The sequence below is a fragment of the Patagioenas fasciata genome, chromosome 19 (assembly GCF_037038585.1).
Source record: "Patagioenas fasciata isolate bPatFas1 chromosome 19, bPatFas1.hap1, whole genome shotgun sequence".
Lineage (NCBI taxonomy): Eukaryota > Metazoa > Chordata > Aves > Columbiformes > Columbidae > Patagioenas > Patagioenas fasciata.
In genome coordinates this window covers 14,312,207-14,330,174 of record NC_092538.1, presented here as the reverse complement: position 1 = coordinate 14,330,174, position 17,968 = coordinate 14,312,207, and the positions used below count along the sequence as shown (strand labels likewise).

The 17,968-nt window shown below is 48.7% G+C and overlaps 2 long non-coding RNA genes across 2 annotated transcripts; both read left to right on the top strand.

Moving 5' to 3' along the window:
- The first annotated feature begins 4,205 nt into the window (after window positions 1–4,205).
- On the top strand, window positions 4,206–15,465 carry LOC139829428 (uncharacterized). Its single transcript, XR_011741899.1, has 2 exons — window positions 4,206–4,396; window positions 14,295–15,465. It is a non-coding gene; the product is annotated as an uncharacterized lncRNA (long non-coding RNA).
- On the top strand, window positions 11,276–13,213 carry LOC139829429 (uncharacterized). The gene is made up of 2 exons (XR_011741900.1): window positions 11,276–12,523; window positions 12,667–13,213. It is a non-coding gene; the product is annotated as an uncharacterized lncRNA (long non-coding RNA).
- Window positions 15,466–17,968: the final 2,503 nt, after the last annotated feature.

Here is a 17,968-nt window from a genome sequence, read left to right as displayed (position 1 = left end):
CTCCTGTATGTTCAGTACCGCTGCAGCAACTGCCCGCGGGCATCCCGGCCACCCTTTTGCAGTTGCATCTGATTGTCTGGAGAAATAGGCCGCTGCTCGTCGGTACGGGCCAAGATCCTGTGCCAGTGTACCCAAGGCTATTCCCTGCTTCTCGTGAGAGAATAGAAAAAATGGTTTACTCACACCTGGGAGTCCTAGAGCAGGCGCTGTCAAAGCCTTACCAAGTTCTTCAAAGGCTCGTGTAGCTCCTTTATTCCATTGCAGGTGTTCCTGATCTGTGGCTGCTGGCACATACAGTGGCTTGACAAACAATCCATAATTATAAATCCACAACCGGCACCACTCTGTCATGCCCAAGAAGGGTCCGTAATTCTTTTACAGTTTGAGGCTTTGATGTTTGGCATACGGCCTCCTTTCGAGCCTGGCCCAGGGTCCTCTGCCCTACGCTGATTTCATAGCCCAAATGAGTTACTCATGAGTTGCTGTATCATCTGGGCTGTCTTCTGTGATACCTGGTATCCTTGGAGCCCCCAAAGTTCAATAAGCTTACAGTTCAGGTTATGCATGTCTTCTGTGTCCTGGTAGCGATCATCCACATATTGTTGCATCTGTCCTTCATCAGATGGGGCTTCCCAAGATTCAAGATCTTTAGCGAGCTGATTTCCTAGTACTGTTGGGCTGTTTTTAAATCCTTGTGGCAACACCATCCAGGTGAGCTGGGTTTTACATAAATATTGTCTGGCTGGCTTCACGGAGAGAGAGGCAAAAAGGCATCTTTCAAATCTAAAACAGTAAGCCAAATCAAATTAGAGTTAATACAGTCAGAAAGGTGTTTGCTACCACTGGGTAGAGGTCCTTTATTATTCTGTTTATAACCTGATTTGTATTAATTTCTCTATTACTGGCCAAATTCCTTCTCTCAAAAAGGTTGGAAGGAATTGGACATATATAGAAATTTATCAATACCTACTTGTTTACCCAATTTGTATTTCAAAGGTTCACAAAAATATGCCCGTTCACTTTGGCCAGTGACTCCCTTTACCTACTATGTAATTGTTACTTGTTGTCAATCCACCAAAAATTCCACTTGTTTCTGTTCATTCCAGGTTCCCATCAGTCTTTTTCAAAACTTGCTACTGTCTGTTTCTCTCTCTGCCTACTTCCTCTGTACCTTCCCCAACGTTCATTTTCCCAACATATATACTGACTTCTCTCTAAAGGCTTTCAAAGCCTTCCAACCTCTTCAGTTCCATACTTACTTATCCTTTCAAGAATCTTCCTTGTCCCTGTTACTGAATACTCTCCAAGCTTCATCTAACAACCTTTCCAAATTTCTACTTTCTGTTGCCCTCAGTTTCTACAACTTCTCCAGGGGAGAAGGTCAATTCCCTGTATCATTGGGATCAGCATTTGGATCATCGTTCAGTTCCTCACCACCAAAACCAGAAAGAAGGCAAGGGAAGATGGAAGTGCTTTTGTCCAAGAAGGCCCCGAAATCTGCGTGTGGAGGCGAGTGGCTGCCGGGTGACGGTCCCCACTGGTGCAGTGACACGTGCTGCCCCACTGTGGGCCCCCCCGTGGGTCACTGCGGAGCCCAGGTGTGGTCGTGTAGGAAACGATCACCTTGCCAATAGAACAGGCCCAGGCAGGATCTCTCAGCAAAGCACATTTTGTTAATGATTTTGCAAGACCGGGTGTTCTCCCTAAAGGCAGGCACGCATAATAGGGCAAAAAGCCCCCGTTTATATCCCCCCAAACCCTGGGTGCAATTTCCCTCCCCTGTTGCCCACTGGTCGGTTCTTCAGGGTTTACAGAGCACCCGACACCTGCCTCAGTTTACGTATTTCATTCATCTAATCCGAACAACACCCTTTCCCTTATTGATCTATTTAAAAATGGGTTCCTGGCTCTTTGGCCGTCCTTCCCTCTAGATTAACTTGTAAATACAGGTGTCAGTTTGCATTCTGGGATTAGTTTGAAGAGATTTTGTTTTACATTCAGGATTCACAGTCTGATGTGTCTCGGTCCCTTCCCTCGCTGGGGTCAGGTGCCAGCTCCCCAGTTTTGTGAAAACAACGTTTCTTCCTTGAACGTTCCTTACAGTTCAGTGCACCTGAGGGTTATAATCCGCAGCCTGGACGGTCTCATGTTTGTGGGTGACTCGGTGCCCTCGTTGCTCTGATGTTGGAGCAGCTCTCTGCTGAACGCTTCTCCCGTCGTTACTGAGAGATCGTGTCAGCCTGGGTTGCTCTGTCACTGCAAATCAATCACTCTACTTGTGCTGGAGTTCTCGGGTTCCTCTTTCCATTGATGTTACTGATGAGGTTGGGCTGGTTTTAGGACGGGAGTGGGATTAGGCTGTTCAGGATGGTAAAAGCTCCTTGCGCAGGTGAGCAAAGTTCTGCTGCGCGAGTTGGGAGGTTCCTGCGTTCAGCTGGATCCGGCTGCGTGTGACCTGAGTTTATTGGAGCGTGGCCTAGTTCAGAGACGTGGTTGTGTCTTTCTCTGGGTGTGAGAAGCTAAAATGCTTTGATAGCCTCATTTAATTAGTGCTGAGAGTCTGTTCACAGGATAGGTGTTTTAAGTGGTTTTGGGAGAATGGGGTTAACATCACTTTGAAAAGGGATTGAATGAGAAGTGGTGCTTGTTTCTTAGGGTGAAAAATCCAATGGGAATCCAGCTTCTTCTGAAGGAATAGAAGACAAACTCGTAAATGGATCAGCCACCCTGGAGGCAAAGTAAAGATTTTCTATGGGTCTCAGACTGGCACAGCAAAGGTATCAGTTACTTTTTTTTTTCCCCACCTACATGAAGTAATTTGAAATATTGAGACTCAAGTCTGTTGCTTGCCTTAGAAGTATTGCACAGTGTAAACATCAGAAAGTTCATTAGCTCATGAGAAGTCATTGCCCAACATGAAAGATAACGTAAAATTATGTAAAAATAACATTTTTTTCTACTTGCTTTAAATGGCGCATGCAGTAGAGACATTGATGATGAAGTTTAAAGTTTACTCTTGCCGTACCCGTAGTTGCGAGCGGGTCTTCTCAGAGACAAGTACTGGTTTAGGTGCTTTTGAAAAAAATGGTGTGTGTAAATGTGAAATCATTAGTCATTAAAATTCATGTCACTCTCTTCTTGCAGCCAATATACTTGATTTTTTTTTTTCTTAACATGAGGAATTCTAGGTCCAGTGTCCAGTTCTCGGATGTCTTTGTTCTTTCTGTTGTGGGAGGTGTCTTGTGACTGGGCGTGTGGGGGGTTGTTTGGTCGCTACCATGCTTGGGTTGAAGCAATTGATAAATTCCTATTTTTTTTTTTTTTTGGAGGTTTGCCAGAGGTCTGGCTGAAGCCGTTATTTCACTTTGTTTGCCTGTGGAAGTCATCAGCATGGGAGATTATGATCCAGAGGAGGTAAGTACCTTATAAATATGACTAATAAAGAAAAGCTTTTCCTTGTGTTGCGAAGGCTCTTTTCCCCTTGTATTTCTCTCCTATTATTCTGGAAATTCCCAATGCTGTGTGTTAAAAATCGCTTCCCTTCTGTATAAGTGTAGCCCATCAACCCTCAGCAGAAAACACCTAAATTTTGAATATTCCTAGGAGAGGATTGCCTAGAGTATTTTGATGGTGACAGTGACTTGGTATGAGCTGGTTCTGTAACTCAGGTGTGAGTTCAGTGAGAGCGGTTGCACCAGGTCCCTCTGTTCTGTCTCTGTATCCCCAGGGAAGGGTTCAAAGCCAGAACAAGCAGATGGTGACAATTTGCAGCCTTCACAGGCTCATAAGCTAAAAACTCCTTGCTGGTCATATTTAGATGGAGTAATCCTTGAGGCATTTTTCTTCTGTGAATATTGATAGTTGTTTTTTTGAATCAGTGAGAAACTTGATTGCTGCAAGAGTCTGCTCAAGAAGCTGTTGATTGGGGTGGGGAAGGGAGATGTTCTGTTCTCTTGTACCACCTCTGTGAAGCAGCAGACAGACAGTTTGATCTCTCCTGGCTAATTTAAGGCGTCTCTGCAGGGGGGATGGCCGTTCGCCACTGTTGGGGTTATCACCTGCAGCATCCCACACCAAAATCCCACTTAGAAAAAACCTCATCTTTTAACTTCTTCCAACTCCCCATGTGTTCCAGTTGTCTTACTAATGGGAAGCGTTCTGAGAAATGCACCGATCTCTTCTATTCTCTTGATATTATTAGACAACCGGCAGGAACGTTTGTGTGTTCTTGGTAGCTACGTACACTGACGGGCAGCCAACCGAGAGTGCAGCGTGGTTCTGCAAGGGGTTAGAAGAGGCAGCGCGTGACTTTCGCTTTGGGAAAACGTATCTGAAAGGCCTGAGATACGCTGTGTTTGGCTTGGGAAATGCGGTTTATGTCGATCATTACAACACTGTAAGTATCTGCTCTGCACCTTTCTGAAGTTGCTGCTCCGCTGAAAGGCTGAGCTTCCCAAAATGCTCCAAAACTGAATGATAACTGGTAGCTTGTGTGAGATTTGCAGCCTTTGTGTGGACTGGGTTTAGGGCACAGGCAGTGCAGTTTTGAAGCAAGTGTGCTGCCCCTTGAAATGGGAAAGGAGGTTGTTAGCCAATCTTGCAGCCTGAGAAAATGCTGATTCCCTTTCCATCAGTGTTCAGTCTTGCATAAAAATACAAATACAGCACAAACTAAGTGCCTGCAAGCAACACAGAGCTGGAGAGAGGCTGATGGTTCAGGTATTTGGCTGGGTTCTATTTGCAGTGCTTCCATTTTGCTGTGTGAACGCTTTAGTAATTTAATCTGTTCAGGTAGGTGTCAGGAACTAAAATGCAGATAGAAGCACTTTTCATATTAGTGTCTCCTGTGGTGATTAGTAGGTACAGCCTAACACGTTCTTATTTGTTTCTGCAGTTGCTTGTAGCTGCTTGAAACAGTTCCTGCTGGGCTCAAAGTTTGGGTGGTGGGTTTTTTGTGTGGTTTTCTTTTTCCCAGGAAGTACATTTAAATCTTTCTTCAGCCTTAGAGGGAGGCTCAAGCTGCTGTTCTCATAGGAAAGATGACTGGGGGAAAAAAAGGCACTCAACCAAAACCAAAATGGGCCCAAACAAACAAAACAACCAAAAAAAAAACCCAAACTAAAAACAAGAGCAGCAAAAACCCCGAACAAACCCCCAGTGTGACTCCACAGATATTCCTTCAGTGTCCTCTTATTTTATGGGTACAAAAATATTGATTGTCTTTTAGACTTCCCTGCTGCTGTAAAGTCAGCACAGACCTGTGCTCTGGTGGGTTGTTCACCATCGTTAGTTTTAACCGCTCCTTGATTTGCCAAATGATTTATTGGGAGCGATAGCTGGATATGAGGCTGGGCTGTGGTGGGCGCTGGAGGAACCCAGATGTCCTTTCGTGGGGAGAGTAGATGGGTGTGAGGGGAAAGCCCAGGGTCCCGTTGCTCTGGCCCTGGCAGGGGAGCTGGGACCGGGAAACTGGTTCTTCTGTGACACAACCTGTTCTCGAGTCCCATCCTGTGGTTTTATTTGGATTTTTCTTTTCTGCTTGCTTTGCAGCCCAAACGTGAACTGCGTGCGCTCTTGTGTCTTCCCAACCTCCCCGTGGGGACCCTTTGAGGGGATTTTGTCTTGCTGGTCTTTTTCTTGGGTGCAGTGTCCAAGAGCAGTTGGAAGATGGTTTTTGGAGGTGGCTGGTTAGTTCTGTTTTCTTAGGATTGTTCTGGCGGATGGTGATGGGTTTTAAATCTAAAATCTCTTGGCAAAAGTTTGGCCTCAAACTTCAGGTAAGGGCAGAGAACTCATCAGTCAAGTGTGATACAGATGATAGTGATGTCCTCACACTATCTATGGAGTATCTCTCATTTATTTTATATGGATAGTGGTGATACACTTCAATAATCATTGTAGATTCTGTTCTGCAAATAAGGAAATATGTGACATCTTCATAGGTCTTGCGAATTCTTCTGTGGGCAATCTAACAGCACAGGTGCATGACACAGCTGCTGTTAATGGACAAAATGGCCTGAGAAGATGATCTGCCAGTGTCTATTAGTTTCAGAATGCTTTTATTATAGCAATAGGTTTTTTTCATTCAAATTAGTTGCTAAAAGAGTAACAGTTCCTCCAGAATCTAATTCAAGAATTGAAGGGAGCAGCCTGGGATGGCGAAGCCAATGTAGGAATTAGTGAATCTACTTGGGCTGAGGGACGGATGTCTCTTCTCCATCTCACCTGGGTGAGAGGAGCTCTCAAGAACTTGCAGGTAGATTTGGGGGAGGGATTGAAATGGGATGAGCTGCCGTGTGGTCGATACCCATGGCCTCACTTCCGTAAGACACGGTTTGCCGTGGTTGCCACTAGTGGAGGTCACCAATGTGAGATCTTCATGGCAGATGTTTTGCGACAGGCTCAGCAAGCGTTCTGACTTACCACGGGGCTTATTGTGAAAGGTCCAGGATTTTGGTTTTTCTTCAGTACTAGTTGATGGAGGTGAAAGTATCATCTAGATCTTTTACTTAGGTGACACATCTTACCGTCTTTGGTGGAGCAATTTGAATCCCAAAATGTCCAGTAAGAGGAAGATTGATGCGGAAGGAAGGCGATTTATTGATAGATGGGAAAGCAAATACGTGTTTGTGTTTCAGGGAGGAAAAGCCAGTATGTCTTTTGTGTTACGAGACAGAGTCGGCGATAAAGGAGCACGATGCACATAACAAACACAAGCCCTGTGGGCCAAATCCTCAAATTACATTCGGCCCTTTGAATGCAACTGCGGGGCTGCTGTGGCCTCCGGTGAAAATGTTCGACACCCCATCATAGGCTTAGTTTGACAAGAAATTATGCGCTTATGTATTGGAAATTTTTGTTATTCCTGTTGTCCCCTGCTGCAAAGCAGAAGGGGCTCTTGGATTAAAATGGGCATCTGGGTTTAGGCAAAAAGCCAGATCCTAACAATTTGTTAGCTCTTTTCTGCTCAGCTGGTGAGGTTGGTATTTCTTACAGCTCCTGGCATTCCCAGCCCTGAACTCTGCCAGTCTCGTTTTCTTGACACCAGGTTCGGCTTGGCTTGCCTGCTGAAGCAGCTGCATTTTTCACTGACCTTAGCAGGCTTTTACTACGTGTTAAAAATGTCCAAGGTGTTCTTAGTTTCCTGTATGACGAGAAGGATCTGAAGCAGCATCACGGAAAGACCAAGCTTTCCATCCATTTTGCGACTGCAGTATTTTTGCGTGTCAAGTAGAGCCCTGTAATATCCCCTCTCATGTTCTCACTCCTGCTTTCAGTTCACGGAAGCAAACCCTTCCACAAATCTCAAGCCTTTTATACTTTTCAACAGCGCTTTCTTTTCTTTTAAGGGAAAGAGGAAGCCTAAAGAATAGCTCTTGGTGGCCTTTCAAGGGTTTCTCAAAGACTGAGCAGCCCTAGGAATGAAACTGGAGTTTTCTCCTGTCGCACTTGGGCAAACTGAAAAATTCCGCTGCCCGGATTCCACTTCTATTCTGGTATAAAACGCTGAAATAATTTGAACAGGTTCCTTTCACCAACAGTGACATTTTCTCGCTTTAGTCAGAACATTCTTTTGGGTGGTGGCTCAAGTGCAGCAATTGTGTTCCAGCCAATGCTCCTGAAGTCGGTGGTGATGGATTTGCCGCTGTGTCTGACCTTCAGCTCCGGCACACTCCTGTAAAACAGCGGGAAACTGGGACGTTTTTTCCCCCTGTAAAGATCTCCTGCTGTGAAGCTCCCTTTTCTGCACCGAAATGTTTCAGCTTTAACAGACAATCATTGCTTCCAACCCCAGGGCTTTTGTGGAGGTTGCTTGGTAGACCCACACTGATTTGCCAGCTGTGTATTTCTCTCCTCAGAAGAAAAGCCCTCTGGAGGTCGTTGAGGAGTTTGTGAAGCACAATGTGACATCAGATGGGCTATAACCGAGCTCATGGTGGCTGCATTTTTGGAGGAGGATGGCTGAGTCTTTCTTGTGACTTCTGGGCATTTTTCAACCACTGCTCTACTTCATTCCTTTGTAATTATGCCTTTTTGTGTATGCTTTCCAAGCCTTTTCTTGCAATGAGTTTTTGGTGGTGTAGAGATCTGTGCCGGAAGGTGTCTTTGGGTTTTCTTCTGGACTTTTTGCCATGTTGGGATGCTCAGCAACCTGGTCCAGTGGAAGGTGTCCCTGCCCATGGCTGGGGGGTGGACACTAGGTGATTTTTAAGGTCCCTTCCATCCCAAACCACTTCACGAGGGACCTGGGGGTTCAGCTGGAGAACAGGAGCTGAGGGGAGACCTTCTGATCTCTGAACTGCCTGAAAGGAGCTTGGAGCCAGGGGGGTCGGGCTCTGCTCCCCAGGAACAAGCGCCAGGAGCAGAGGAAACGGCCTCAAGTTGCACCGGGGAGGCTGAGGTTGGATGTGGGGAACAATTTCTTCCCCAAAGGGCTGTGGGGCATTGGAGCAGGCTGCCCAGGGCAGTGCTGGAGTCACCATCCCTGGAGGGGTTTAAAAGGTGTTTAAATGAGGTTCTCAGGGACATGGGGCAGTGCCAGGCGTGGGTTATGGTTGGACTCCCTGATCTTGAGGGGCTTTTCCAACCAAAATGATTCTATGACTATTGACCTGCTGCAGGTGAAATGGGTTTTCAGCTGCTGGATTTTCCATATGCACTGCAGCTGCCTGTCTTCTCAGATCTCTACTGAGGAGGAAGACTTAAAGGTTAATTTTGACACTCATCTCAAGTCTCACATCATGCACACCTTAAGCTTGATGTAAAGCAGAACTGAAGCTTTCTCTGCTTGTTGTTTCTTTTTTAGACCCTGTGGTTGGGGTGTTACAGCCTCTGTGTGGCTGTGAGCTGTGCTGGTCATTTGATTTGGTGCAGGGAGACAGGAATTCCATACCCACGCTCCTCTCTACTGGTTGCATGTCAGCACAGCTTACTAATCCTCCAGCCAGGACTAGCTGTACGCTTTCTGCTTTAAACCACGTTTGCAGATTCTTAGTCACGCAAGACTGAATGTAGAACTGCAGGGACCAGTGACTGGGTAGGATAAACGTTACCTTCTATTAGCAGGTACCACCTGTGCCATTGGAGACGTATGAAGTGATAGTCTGGATCTACTGTTGGCAAAATGTTTTTAATACAAATGTCATGCCTCACCGTTCTTGTCTCGTGTGCACAAAGTTGCAGATAAGGTGGCTGCAATTCTTTTTCTTTTTCTGGATCTCTTCTTTTAGGCTTTTGACACTTGTAGATTCTGCCAATGTTTCCGACCGCTGCAGCTCCCCCAAGATCTCTGAGGAAGAGTCCGAGGAGCCTGCTTGTTCTCTGTGCATCACTTTGGCAAGAAATGCTGCAGTTCAGCCACTTTCCTGGGAACTGGGTATCGTTGTGTTTGCCTGGTTGTGACTGACACATTTTGGCCCCGTGCCAGCCGGCACGTGCGGAGCCAGCATCCAAACACACTCAGAAAATTGGGGGTATTTGTAAAAAATGTGGCTTGACTCTGCACTGGAGCCCTTCCCCCTCATTCCTGGAAGTGCTACAGCCCTGATAGATGCCAAACAGATGCAGATTTAGCACGTGGCAGCTTTTTTGGAGGGCAGGAAAAGCAGATAATTCGTTGGTGTGGTTCCCTGCAAGGCAGCGATTGTGCAGCGTTGAGCTCCTGAGGCTGCTGCATCCAGAGCAAAGGGGAGACAAAACCCGCTTTAGTTACTGCAACATCGCTAAGTCATAATTCTCCCTAGAAAAATAGACTGAAAAGATCCATTATTGCTCTCAGCTGGTCTTGCTGCGTTTGTAGTGTCTCTTTAGCTTAATTGTCTATATAGAAATGTGCGAGTGACCAAATGTTTTAATCAATTAGAGCAAGTGTGGGGACTGGGGGTTTCTGGCACTGCTATGGCGCAGTCACCAGGCAAACCTGATTTGATTGTGTTTTCTGGCTGAGTGTCTAAAGCCCAATCAATTATTGCAGAGAGATGGAACAGCTAAATAAGACTTAAATTAATAGGGTTTATTATTTTTGCGTCTGAGGAGGCGGCAAACCAGACAGAGTGAGATATCCTGTAAAGAAATTGGTTCATATTTCTTCTTCTGTAACTTTCTGGTGTTTATACCTGTACTTGGATGTTCAGCTCTAACTTACAGGCGACAGCTGAAGTTCTGTTCGGATGAGCTGAATAAGTGTGTGGCCAAAAGCCAGCAATCACAGTAAGCCCTGCAAAATGAAGAGATGAGTAACAGGAGGGCTAATTAAAGAGGTCTTTTAAAAAAAAATTAAGAAGAAACTGAAAACATAGATTAAAACAAAAGTTTCTTCTCATTAAGTAACTTGACTCAAGGGCCTAAATTCTTCAGGGAAATATAAATTTTATGATATTAAAGGAGTCGACACTGCAGGTTTGTGAAACTCAGGACCTGAGCCTGAAAGTTCAGAGTCTCTGTCCATCTCCAGCCACCAGTCCTTGTTCTGCTGAGTTAATAATCTCTTCTCCCAGTGTTTCAATCTGCTTATTTTTTGTTTCCAGAATTAATACATTGTGACCCAAGCTTCCTTGTTTCCTTCCGATTAGATTATTTGCTGGTTTCTTGACCTTTGGGCCTGCCTGTCTTCCAGGAGCTCTTGAAATAACCCTCTAGATGGGGTGAGGGACAGGACATGAGAGAATACACCTAATTCATGCCCCTGTGAATGGTAAAAATGAAGTCTTGGTGCCTTTCTGTGCTGCTCTGCCAGCACTGTAACAACCTGAGGCTTTTCTAGGAGGAAATGTGAAGGTGGTCGGTGGGGTGAGATGGGTGCGGACCCTGGTGAGCGGCTCAGCCGGGTGTGTATGTGTGTGGGTTTAACCATCCAAGTGAAAACATTGCATTTAGATTAAATATCTCTGACCTGTCCTCTCCCTACTCCTGTCTGGGCTCTTCCTTGTTAGCCCTTTTGGATGTCCTTTGTTAGTTTTATCTGATTTTCTGCCTTGACCTTTCTGATTATGACCCTGTCTTCTTGTGCTTTTCCTTTTATTTTCAGCTGGAGGATCACAAGGGTGCAGAAGAGCCTGTGATTCTGCCAGATTGGTTTCTTGTTACGCTTGCGATCTTCGCTTTATTATTGGCACCGTTTGCACTGAATAGGGTTTGAGAAACTGCCAGTTGTCCTGAACTCCTTTGCCCTTCAACTCTCCTCCTCTGGGATCTCACCTGTGGTTCAGGGAAGTCTCATTTCTTGAGTTTTCATGTTCATTGTTCTTCTTCTCCTTTTGTGACCACCACCACCAGCATCTCCCCACCTTCTTGGTCCCCAGCAGGTATCCACGTCAATCACTACATCACTGGAGTCAATGATACTTTATACCTGTGCTGCATTTTCCCTCAAAGTTTCTTCCAAGACTCCACAGCACTAAGCATTGCTCAAGGAACAGAGCAACCATTATAGGAGGGGATAAAGCAAAAGCTGATAAAAATAATACCCAGGGGAGTGGGGAGGGGGATGCACTGCATCCCTACTAAAAATGAAATATTCTGCGGGCAGCTGGGACAAGTCTCTAATAAAATAAGGGCTTACGATCGTGAGACTTTTCTAATAAAAATCTTTGTGGTGTGGGGTTTTTGAGACGTTCACTTCTGAAGAATTATGCCTGTGCTCTACTGTTCCATGTGGATTCTCCGATCATCGTATGTGCACGTTGTGACAGGCAGCACGACCACTTGGACGAAACGTCGCTTCACCACTAAAAATCAAACGCGGCAGAAGCTGCGTCCTCCACGTTCTGTAACTTCGCATCCCTAAGTTCTGCACGCTTTGTCACCTGCACGAACGGCCTGTCTGAGTTCAACCCGTGTGGCCTCACGATTGAATGTCACCTTAATACACACTGGACAGTCAAATGAGGGATCACCGAGTTCTCGGCTGGCAGGACGAGGGGACTGGTGCATGTTCCGCGGAAAACTCTTGAGCTCGTCTCACATTTTCTTCTCAAGTGCGTGGCTGCACTGTGCTCTTCCCCTCAGATACAGCCTGTTGCCTCAAATTGTCGGTACCAACCATGAGTGCTCTTTGGCATTGACAGATCAACGCCAAAACACCCTTGAAATATGCACTGCACCGCAGTTACGGGTTCCGTCTTGCTGAAGCGCAGACTGCAAAACGCCTTGTGTTGCAGGGTCGCTGTCTTGCGAATGACCGAGGCCGGGGGCTGTTTGTGCGCTGGGAGAGGTGTCTAACCCTCATCACTTTAAATTATGTCGTGCCCTTTTGAAGTGCTAAGAGGTGCGTTAATGGGTGGTTTCTGCTTGCAGAGGTACAATAGCTTCAAAGTGAGTCCGTCTTTTTCAAACAGCCTCTCTGGCTGCCAGGCTAGAGAGCCTGCTTGGAAAAGTCCATCACGCAGGTGCTCATGGGCCAGAAAATGTGGCCACTGAGGAACATGAAAACAACCAGCAGGGCGATGCCGCTGCTAAAATGGAAGTGGCTGAGGTGGATGCGAAGTAGCAACTGTTGGTAGCCCGGTGAGCCCTGATGGCTCAGGTCATCAGAGCTGCAACACGTACACGGGCTCGTGATCGAGGGGTGGGCTTCACTACGGACACTGTTGTGCTGCAATTAAACAAGACAAACGGTTAAAGCTGCTGTGGGATGGAGGGTGGTGGCTTCGATACACATCTGAGCAGGCCTGGCAGATTGACTGGATCACACTCCCACAAACCTGCCAAGGTAAACACCACGTGCTGACAATGGTGGAAGTAACCACTGGATGGCTGAAAGATGCCCAGTGCCCGATGCCACTGCCCAGAGCACTGTCCTGGGCCGTGGACAGCAAGGCTGTGCTGACACAGCACCCAGAGAGAACTGAGTCTCACAGTGGGACTCATTTCTGAAACAAGCTCAGACACGTGGGGCAGAGCGTGGCACTGCGTGGGTGGATCACAGCCCCTGCCGGGCACCAGCCTCTGGGAAATGGAGCTGTAAAATACACATGAAGGACAGTGGGTGGTGGAACCTTGAACAATGGGGTTTCCCTTGAGCAGTTGTACCCGGTTGGTGAACACCAGAGGATCCATCAATGGAGCCCGGCCTGCCCAGTCAGAACCGCATGAGCTGGGGAGTGGATCAGTCCCTGTGCTGTGTACGGAGCGTGGGGGACCTGGGGTTTAAAAAGTGGGGGTTTCTTTAAATTATTTTTCTTATTTTTGCATTAATAATGAACCTTCAACCTGTCTTGGTTGGTTTTTTGTTTTCTTTTTATAAGCAAGATTGATTTGAAGACTAAAACCCCCCCAGCTCCCCCCTCCCCTGGGAAGGGCCATGAGTGGCAGTGGCAGTGACAGGAGGGACATCACCTTGTAAAATCCCCCTGGGCCCTGGGGGTGTCAAGGGAGGGAGGACGGGTGAGGGGGCCCCGGGCGTCTGTGCAAGAAGCCGTGCTGATTTCAGGAGCCGGAGGAGGGGAGCACTTTGGGGGCTTCATCAGGGGTCTGGGACATGCAGAGGCAGGGGCCCCAGTGGCTGTGTGCCCCCAATCCAGGGTGCCCCCATAGCCATGATCCGGGTGCCGACAGCTGCCTCCAGCCATTGATTGCTTTGTTATTTGTCTCCCCTTCGCTCTCCCGCCCCACTGCAGCGATGCAGGTGGGAGGGAGCATTAAGAAACCCCCCCACCCAGCGCCCACCTCTGTGCTGCTGCTCCTTCTCTCTGGATTTTTATGCTTTAGATATATATTTTTAAAAAAATGAGGGGAGAAAAGACCATCTAGAGGCTCTCAAGGGCCAGTGCCCTCCCCAGCAGTGTGTGCTCCCCCCCACCCTAGAAATAATACCTAGAAAATTCTTCCAGTGCGATTCTCAGGGGAGCCCCCGCTCCCAACGCCCTGGCCTGGGACCCCAAATGAAGCAGGGCACGAGGCAGGGGGACGCTGGCCAGGGCTGTGCTGCGGCTGAATTGCACGGGCAGAGCTTTATCTCCCCTCCTTCCCTGCCCATGGTTCTGTTTGCATGGCTCTCTAGTTCAAAAGTGCCTTAGCAACTCTTGGGACACCCTTCCCACTCTTCCCTCCTGCTGCCCTTCATGCTGGTGACACCGATGGCCGTGGGGCAGGGGCACAGGCTGACAGGGAGAGAAGTGGGGAGGGGACGAGGGCCCAGCTCCCTCCCGGGGCACCAGAGGACATTCACCAGGCCAAGCCGTCTCCTTCATCTCCTGGATGTCCTCTGCCATGCCAGAACGCGCCTTCTGCATGGCCCGCATGTCCTCTGCCAGGCCGGACTGCACCTCCTTAAACTTGCTCATCTCCTCCCACAGATCCTGGAGGGAAGCCCTGTCCTCACCAGGCCAAGCATCTCCTGGATCTCCCGGATGTCCTCCACCAGGCTGGAATGCGCCTCCTGCATTGCACGCATGTCCTCTGCCAGGCTGGAATGCGCCTCCTTAAACTTGCTCATCTTCTCACAGGTCTGAGGGCAGCACGATAGCAGCGTGGAGCCCAGAGGGAGGGGGCATCCCGTGGGGGAGCACCCAGGGAGCAGCAAGAGCTGCCCAGGGCAGCCGTGCAGCTTCAGCTGTGCTTGCCATGGGCTTTAGGGTCTTACAGCCCCCCCATCGCTGCCACATGTGGCCCAGGTTCTGGCGTGAAGGGCACCAGAGCTGCCCATGATTGTGAGAAATGCAGCTGTGATTCCTGCTGAGGAGATGTTCAGTGTTTACAGATATAACCAAATGAGGCACAGGCTCTGAACCTGGAAAAAGGAAAAGGTGGTTAAGTTCTATGCAAAAAGTTATGAAACTTGTTTATGAAGTTATATTGATAGAGGGAACTAACATTTTAAGGGTTACCCAACCACATTCCAAGGGCCTACTAACGAACTAGCACTTTAAGCCACATAATGAATATCTAGTTTAGAGCTGTATGTAACCAGTTAAGGAAATAAACAGAACCTCATTGAATGCCGAGAGAAGAAGTTTCACAGCACCAGCTGTAACCTTGAGGAGAAGAGATAGCCAAGATTTACAGCAAAAAGGGGGCGCCATTCTGATTTCGGTCGACTTGGCAGCTTGGGTTCCAGCCAATTCAGCATAATGAGCCAAAGGTAAAAGGTTCACTGTGACGAAGCTGAAGGAGCCTTCATCCAAAGACCCCTCCTCAAAATCACCAAGTGACACTGTAGAGAATATGCTTGAAGAAACAGGGCACTCAGTACTTTTCCAGTCCCACTTGCACAACCCAGCGTACGTGTCGGACGGCAAGGATTTGTCCTTGGGTAATCAATAGAAAGAAACTTATTAAGAAGTAAAACACGAAAAGAGGTTATAGAACAAAGGTATGCTGTCTTGTAGAACAAAGATGTGCTATTGCTGTACCGCGTGAACATTACTTTGTAGCTAGTTATGATGTGTCATATGCCGCGTCTACCCTGGACTAACCCTGTAGAACAGAATCAGAATTGCAATAAAACGAGCATTGATCATCGCTCCATGAGGACCCATCTTTGACTCCGGGGCTCCCCAATCTTCATGGCACTGCGCAGGCGTAACAGGGAGGGGTCAAGGAGGAGACTGTGGAAATGGTTATCTGAGACTTATTTTAATAAGAAGCGTGAAAGCTTATCAATATGTAGAGGCGTTCCTGGGGTCATTACGAATATGTAACACCTTACTGTATTTAAGCACACTTCTTATTGTTAAAAGGTGCGCGTGTTGGCCGGAGCGAATCCCCCACTCACCCAGCGCTGTTTTGCTTCTGCTCTAATGAACACGTGTTTAAGGAATACAATTAAGGAATTGGATAAAACGTTGTTTATCCATAGAAAAAGCCTAAGTTATTTGTTTCAATTGGCGACCTCAACATGATAACCTTGGATAGCTCTGTGTTACCTCAGGTTCAAGGGAGGCGCCCCACTTCAATAGTGGCCCTTGGACTCGGCTGTGCGGAGAGCTACCAACATTATTCAAAATTAAAGCGGAAGGGAAAGAATGGAGCTCGCTCCCCCTGAATACTGCAGTTTACCCGTAATCCAGAGTGCACGAAGGTCCCGACGGGAAAAGTGGACTGTAAGTACTGCTGGGTCGGGTAGGTCCTGATGGGAAGAATGGACTGTAAGTACCGCCGGGTCGGGCAGTGTGACTGTGACTGCTGTTGGCTGAGACGCAACCTGGTTGCAAAGCGAGCGCGGAGTCCTTCTAAGTGGGGTTCCAACACCCTGCGAGGGGCTTGGCCACTGAAGGGACAAAGCGAGTGAAGAACTCTCTGTGTCATGGGTTTGAGCCCCACGTTGTGAGCCAGGTTTCATGGGTTTGATCCCCACAAGAGGTCGAAGGGGAGCGACCTGCTGCAGGTGCCCCCCTGACAGTCCCTTTGCGGGGGTAGAGGGGGTCATGTTAGAATTTTGGACTCCCCAACAGTCTCTTGGGGGGGATCATGCTAGAATTCTGGGATGAAGAGAAGTTCATCCAAGGAAAAAGCGAAGGATAAATGGACTCAAGGAGTGGACCCCCCCAGTTTGTAACAAAGTCCTGGGGAGATATAAGAAAGAAACTAGAAAAACTCAAAGAGAGAAGGAGAAACAAAGAGTTAACACCTCCGCTGTGCCGGTGTCACCAGGGGGAGCCAGCACGTTTTGGAGGGCTGGTGGCATCACAGGGAGCTTTCCTGCCAAGCCCTGGCTCTTCCTGCCCAGCATCCCAGGCTGACCTGCAGGGCCTGGCAGTGCCGCTGCTGTGGCCCATCCCCAGCTGCTGGGGCTTCCCAGAAAGGTCTGGAGCCACGCGGTGCTGGACGCAGCTCCAGCTTCATTCAAAACAGGTGGCAAGCTCAGAAACTCAGTGGCTCCTCCAAGAGTATCCAATGGGAAGAGGCCACAGACAGACCCCAGCACTGGTTGTTCTTCACAACCAGGTGATTTTGAAGACAAGGCTCTCCCTCCTTGCCCCACAGCATCTTTTCTTGTTCCTTCTGTGGTTCGATGCTCGCCACCCCGCCAGCTGCCTTCATGCTCCCACATCCCCACCTAAAAGCACCACCCATGCTCAAAGCCTTGGAGACAGCCCCAAGGTCTGGAGAGAACTCATGGGCTGGGCTCTGCTGGGACAGGAGAGACAGGCGAGGATGGTCACAAATCCCAACAGGCAGGGGCAGGGACAGTCGCCGTGGGACACGTCCCCGCTAAGCTCTCCTACCGTCATCGCTGCTGTCTCTCTCCTCAAAGGAAACCATCACGTTCCGAGGATCGCTCGACATGGGGCCACCACCATTCTCCTCACTTGGGACGGGCCATCAGGAGGAGCCTCCTGGTGCGGGTCCCCGAAGACCCCAGCGGGGATGGACACCCCACGTACCTCGCTGCTCTCATCGAGGATCTTGCACTCAAGGGGCAGGTGGGCTGCCCCCTGGTACTGCTCCAGGTATTGCAGCTTCTGGCCCAAGCACTGGAGCTCCTCCTCCACCCCCCGGGACAGGGGAGAATCATCCTGGAGGCAGAACCACCTTGGTGGGCAAAATGAGCCACTTGGTGTGATGGTGGCTGCACCAAGTGTCACCGCGCTGTGTCACTGCGCCACCCAGCGCTGGGTGGCTACCTGCCCACCCAGGTGCCTCTGTCCCTTCCTCTGCTCCCCGTGCAGCAGAGTGGCCTGCTAGACCTCGGGCAGGATGTGCCCTCATGTCCCCCCTGGATGGGACCCTGCCCCACGGTCTCACAGCGTAGAGAGCCTGGAAAGAGGCTTTGCTCTCAGCCGCTCTGGGTCGCCCATGGCATGGCTGGGCTGGGACAAGCACCAGCCGCCTCCTTCCCCAGGGGAGCTGGAGCTGGTCACATCGTTGTGCAGGTTTTGGCAGTCGTTCTCCTTGCTGGTGTTCTCCAGATGACCTGAATCCCAGAGCACAAAATCTTTCCCATTGATATTTGTCCCAAACAGGCACGGGTGTCAGAGCCAGCGAGCTCCAGAGTGAGAGCTGTGCTGTCCCCGCGCTGTCCTTTGTC